At 31.7% G+C, this 6,454-nt stretch overlaps 1 long non-coding RNA gene across 1 annotated transcript; it reads right to left on the bottom strand.

Annotated features, from left to right (window-relative positions):
* Window positions 1–1,411: 1,411 nt before the first annotated feature.
* On the bottom strand, window positions 1,412–2,846 carry LOC143545678 (uncharacterized). The gene is made up of 6 exons (XR_013137475.1): window positions 2,544–2,846; window positions 2,299–2,395; window positions 2,109–2,183; window positions 1,961–2,032; window positions 1,770–1,850; window positions 1,412–1,545 (listed from the first exon to the last, which is right to left on the bottom strand). It is a non-coding gene; the product is annotated as an uncharacterized LOC143545678 (long non-coding RNA).
* Between the last annotated feature and the right edge of the window lie 3,608 nt (window positions 2,847–6,454).

The following is a 6,454-nucleotide window of genomic DNA, read 5'->3' as shown; positions in this document are numbered from 1 at the left end:
TTAGATCTTTGTTAGTTGGTTATTTTGAATTGTGAACTTCATTGTTAATTTGGTAAAATAATACCTTTATTAGATTATTATCTTGCATATCCAATGATGTTTTGTGCACTTTGAAATTGATAGACATTGATAGCAAAACAAATTTTATAAGTACTACAAATTCATATCAGTTTTACATTTGAACTCGGTTTTCAAAAACGTTTGTTTAGCAATTATGTTGGCAATTAGGATATATATATTTTGCTCATTCTAGGCTCTCACGAAAATGATCATTTGGCTGGATTTTTTTACATAAAATAAATAAAAGTTTGTTTAGTTATTATGTTGGATTGTTGGAATGAAGAAAAAAGAATCACATATGTTATATGTAGGGGTTAGTTCTCAAATGCTTAGACTACCTTGAAAACGCTCATCCTTCAGTCGGAGATGAAGTGGCCTTGATGCCGGTGTGTTTAACGCCCCCACAATGAATAGCATAAGTATCAAATCCAAATTCAATAACAAGTGCTATAGATTTGATTAAACTACATAACCTTATAGGGGACAACAATTTGTGAGGAGCTGTGCACTTTTTGACTTTTAACATGAGGATGTACATTTGAATTTTGGTGTACAACACTTTGACTTTGTAGCTAATCTTTGCCGAAAGTTATCTCCATTTTAAAACCCTTTATCAAAACTAAAGTATCACCTTTTTTAATTCATATGGTTTAATTTTATTTCTTTATTACTTGCAATTATTGATATTAATATATTAGTGTTTATTGGAGCTATAAAGTAAGGGAATGCCCGGTTGTGAATTTGGTAATGGCATATTAAGGCAGTGTTCACGTTTCTTAAATTATAGTTATGTTTGTCGGTCACTTTGTATATATATCACTACTAGAAAAATGAGATTTTGCGACGGCATTTGCAGTCGCAAAACGGTAGCAATGGCCTTTTTGCGACTATTTTGCCACCAAAACTGCAGTCGGAAAAACACACGTCGCAAATAGCCTATTGCGACCATTTTGCGACTGATTCTACACGTTTGCGACCAGATTTTGCTACCTAGAAAATGGTCGCAAATCAGACATATTTGCTACCTTGAGAGCGGTCGCAAAAGCTGCTACCAAAAACTTCGTCGCAAAAATTGCTACCACAAAAGAGGTCGCAAAAATTGCTACCGTAAAAGCGGTCGCAAATTTGTGGCCAAAATGTTTTTTAATATATATATATTTTTTCGTTTCAGCTGCTAATAATGCTCATATTTTTATTAAGCGTTTATTCAAGTTTCTATATAAAAACATTCAACTTAAAATTACAAATTAAAATGTTAAATAATATGCCAAACATCCAAACATTCAAATTTAAGTGTTTATATTCTATCTTTTAGCCATAGTTACTAACATAACTTCAATCTTTGTCATCCGTGCATAACATCTTTCTCCGCCTTATCTTTTGTCCTTTTCAGTCGCAACTCCTCAAAAATTCCATTTCAACGTTGTTGTTTCTAATCTTTCTTTTCCTTAACGAGTTCCTTGATAGCAATATTTACTTTTCAAACTACAAAACAACCAATGTATAGAGGTCAAAGAAATCAAGAGTCAACTCACGCTTTTTATTATATTCAAAGTACTCATTCAAATCATTAGGGGTGATCAAACGGGTCTTACCCGCTAAAACCAAGCCAGACCCAATTAATGGAAAAAATTAGAACCGCTGACAACCATGATGCTTATAAACGTTGCATCACCAGATATTAATATATCTTCATAAGAAATTATTACCTCATGTTGAATTGCTGATGGTTGGATCAGTGATACAGTGTGCCGGTGCCCAAACGAAAACGGCTAACTCCAAATGGTACACTAATTGACAAACAATAGCAACTATTATGAGAATAATATTAAACAAAAAGGTAATAATAAACTGGCACCGAATGTTTACATGACTTATTAAAAGTATACAAAATGGTCACCTAAAATCCCCTATGCACTACTAATGTGCAAGCGTCATTTTTCCATTGGCATCTTTGATGCAATATAAGAGACTGAATTAACAAACTTATGTTAAGGATACGTATGTTAAGTATGATAAAATATAAGACAAGAATATGATATATGTACCAGTTCTCCCTTTGTATCAAAAACTCGCATGCAATCATCAACGGGAATGAAGCCACCTTGTGTTTATACCTTGACCTTTGGCAAAAGGAAAAGCACATAGGTAAAATGCAAGAGACTAAATAAACATGTGCTAGTTTCTTTTGTTCAAATATAACAAAGTTTAATATAATAAAATTAGACAATTAATCACCTTTAAAGCAGTTGAGAAAACTCTAGAATATTAATCAAGCAACTTTGTATGCCAAGATTTCACAATAATTTAATATATTATAGCATTTTCCTCAATCCTGCAATAAAGAAAATGATCAGCAACAAAATAATTTATTGAAAATTAATTCATTCATAACAGAGGACAGATTTAACTTTCTAAAAATGAAAATTAAAGTCAAGGAAAGAATCAAAACACAAAATCTAAATGAAGTAAATAAATCATACCATCATAAGTGTTGATGTATGGAATGCCCTTTGATTTGAATTGTACCAATGAACCTTGCACAACTTAAACTGCATTTTACAAACAAAAAAAACACAATGGAAACAATTGCACTTATATAATTAGAATTATCAAAATTAAAATCTAAATTGAACTCAGATAATTAGAATTATCAAAACTAAAATCTACACAAGATTTCATTATAAATCCCTTTGTTTGTAGCGGTTACCTACTCGAGATTAACTCGATAAAAGCCCGAGTCGAGCCAAGCTTAAACAAACTCGAGCCAATAAGTTATATACGATTATCTTTGTAACGAAAGCTGATATACTACATTCATTAAACAAACTCTGTTGAATTAGGTCATCTTTTGTAGCAAACGGGCAGTCGGGCACCGTTCAAAAAATTGTGTTTAAGTTGGTAGACCAATCATCTTGAGTGCCATATAATATCAACTATGATTAATGCTTAGTAATATTAAAACGAATCTGCCAACGGGACAATAATATAACTATATAAGAATAAAAAAAGATATACATTGATTAAATATATGAGTTTAATATCAACACTCTAGGTTGCATGTCTACAAGATGGTAATATCAAATAACATTAAGGGCATAATCATCATTTCCAACATAAAAATATCGAAATAAAATTAAAACAGTACCCGTTGCAGCATGCAGGACTGAAAACAATAGCATCGCCTCCAAGCAACAGGCGATGAATGTTGATGGCCTCCAAGCAATGTCATCCAGTAAACCTTTAATTTGCAAATTCAATAATCTATGGATAACAACCGTCAGGAACAGAACTATCCAAGTACATAATTCAAACCAAGGTTTTGATGAAGGTACCTGCAAATCGAGACTAGAGAACCAGGGGACGAGGCTTACGGATGGCGAGTGTGTTTGTTGTGGCGGTCTATCATTTGCTCAACCTGAACAAGTTTTTTTTATCTTTAGGAGGTCATCTTCCTCTGTTAGTAACTCACCAATGGGTGTGAAATTTTCTATAAAACATATGAGCAAAATCTAAGCTTCTAATGAAAATATGATATAACATGTTAACATCTTAATTACTTTTTGATGTTGAATTTAAGCTTGCTTGTATTTAGAGTTTAATAATCCCCAAATCAAGAAAAAAAATACATAATAAAAGCTTATTTGTAACCAATAGCAGCTAATATCATGTACCAAATCAAGAAAAAAAACACACAAGTTAATAAGAAAACACTAAATATATACACACAATCACATTCATACAAATCAGTTACATCAAAACCAAACTAAAACCTATCAATCATCATTATTCATAATCCAAAAACAAACAACACATCCAACCAAGCATTACAAATAATCATTATCCTGAATCAACAAATAATCAAATAAATTGTGCATTAAAGTAAATTCATACACAAAACACTTGTAAAATTCACATAATCACACAAACCTATAGTATCAAAACTGACCAGCCATTGATCAGTCCAATGAATCCATCACTGGTCACTTTCTTTATATGATCAGTTGTACCTATAATCCAAATTCAAGCGGTTAAATTATCAAGCATCAACAGGTAACTTATAAGATAAGTAAAACGAATCGGTTGCATCACAACCACAACTTTACTAATTAACCATCTATTATCATGTGCTAGATCCACAAATAATCAATCAAAGTGTGCATCAACGCAGTTCCATACGCAGAACATATAAAGTATTCAGACCTAAATCTAGTGAGAAACAACTCAATGAAATCAGTTTGTGGAACGAATTGACCTAAAATTCAAAGCTAATCAGTCTAAGAGATAAAATAATTAAAACAGACATTTACAGATTAAGTTGAGATCAAATATAAGTAAAACTTGGACACCAATTATGTTAGTAAAGTGTAACCTAATTGAAACAGCAACATCAAGCATAATTACATAAATTAGCATAAAATGAAAAAAATAACTCATAAACCTAATCGTGCACAAATTGAAAGTAAAGGTGGAATGAATTGACGAACATTTCAATTTGTGGAGAGATGTCAGAGCGAATCCGTAATTAGGATAGGAAATCGGAATTAACAGCATTGAACAATCATCCTCTGTCCATCTCCGGCAACCGATACCGCAACCGGAGATCTTCAGCTGGAGCTGAGTTACCGCCTGTATCAACAATAACAGCCTTATCAGGCTCAAAAACAGACTCCTTCGGATGAATTTGCCCTCGGTCATGGTGGAGAATTCGTTCTCCGGCGAGTTAATGAAGCGATATTGATGAAGTGAAGGAGAGTGATGGTGTAACCCTAGCTTGAAGATTTGGGGGTGGATTGTAGAGAGAGAGAGAGAGTGTGTGTGTGGATTGCAGAGAAGACGAGTGTGAGATTTTTTAATATGTAATATGCTTAAATATGGTCAAACTTGGATAAAAACACTTCTTTAATATGGACAGATGGAATATATTATTAACCTGGATATCAACGTTTTTAATATGCTTATATTTCTCATATCGCTACCGCTAAGACGGTCGTAACTAACACATACCATTTACCACAAATTTGTAATCGAAAATAAACGGTTGCAAAAATTTCGACCGCTTAATAAACGATTGCAAAAACTCCGACCGCCTAGCCACTCGGTTGCAAAAACTCCGGCAGGTTAGCCACCGAAGATAAACGGTTGCAAAAATTTCGACCGCTTAGCTACCGTTTCAAGTAACTACACTTTTTGGTAGCAAATTAGCTAAATCGGTCGCTAAAATTGCTACCATTTTTTTTCAGTAGCAAATTTTGGTTGCAATTGTCCAATTTTCTAGTAGTGTATATATATATATAAATATATATACCAGCTTTTAGTATCTGTGTTACGCGTGTTACTTTATATTTTTTATTTTTAAATTATTGTGTATATATTAGTTTAGTTTTTTTTATATATATTTGTAGGGAGTTATTATGGTTCGGTGGTCATACGAAACGTACATGTTATTTAATAGATTACCTTAAATAATCTCTCATGACTCTATAGTGGTCTACATGAATGTATAAAGTATGCTATGTTTTTTAGTTGGAGTTAAAGTTTAGTTTCTTTGTTTTATTGACATTTTTACGGAGTTGTTAGGTTTAATTAGTGATACGGAACGTATATCTTATTTAATGCATGACCTCAAATGGGCTCTCATGGATATATGAATTAAAGTGGCCCAATATTATGTTTTATAAGATAGGAAATTTGAGCTTGATAGTGCATTGGACTTTGATTAAATTGATGTATTTGAATTTTTGAAGCCTAATTTACATGTATCTCAAATTGGCAAGTCGAATATTTTGTTTTCTTATCGTATATGTTTTCATTTCATTTTATTGAGAGTAACTACATTTTTTACTTCTATAAAGTTTACTTTGTGGCTTATTTGTTTGTATGTTTTTGTTGTATATATCAAGTTTAATTATGTTAACATAATATGCATCAAATATAAGAGAAGTTACTGCCAACTTCTTGTCATATTTTTACTCCATTTAATCATTTAACTACATTTTTTGTTGCTTCATAATTTTTCTCAAGTCATCGAATTGCTTTATTTTGAAATAAAGGTTTGTCATGTAATTTACCCAAATTCACATATATGGGTCTAACCAAACCCAGATAGCCGTTAAACGGGTTATAACATCTCATTACACTAAAATTAATCCCACCAAATATTTAATTTGAAAATTTCTATAAAATAGGGATATATTAAAAATTAATATTCTATATTTTAAAAAAATATTTATAATAAGAAACAATTCTATCGTAAAAACAAATAAGCGGGTCATGGGTCTCACCAAGCCCAGATAGCTTTTAAAGCGGGTTATAACATATCATTTATTTGTGAAACTCTTTCATCATCAAAGCCTAATTACATTATTAACTTTCTTACAATAAATAAAATTAA

The sequence above is a fragment of the Bidens hawaiensis genome, unplaced genomic scaffold (assembly GCF_021521415.1).
Source record: "Bidens hawaiensis isolate Kalapana, Puna unplaced genomic scaffold, B.hawaiensis_p1.1 tig00013990_1, whole genome shotgun sequence".
NCBI lineage: Eukaryota > Viridiplantae > Streptophyta > Magnoliopsida > Asterales > Asteraceae > Bidens > Bidens hawaiensis.
Note: the sequence above shows the minus strand (reverse complement) of the source record. Positions and strands in the feature narration are given on the sequence as shown.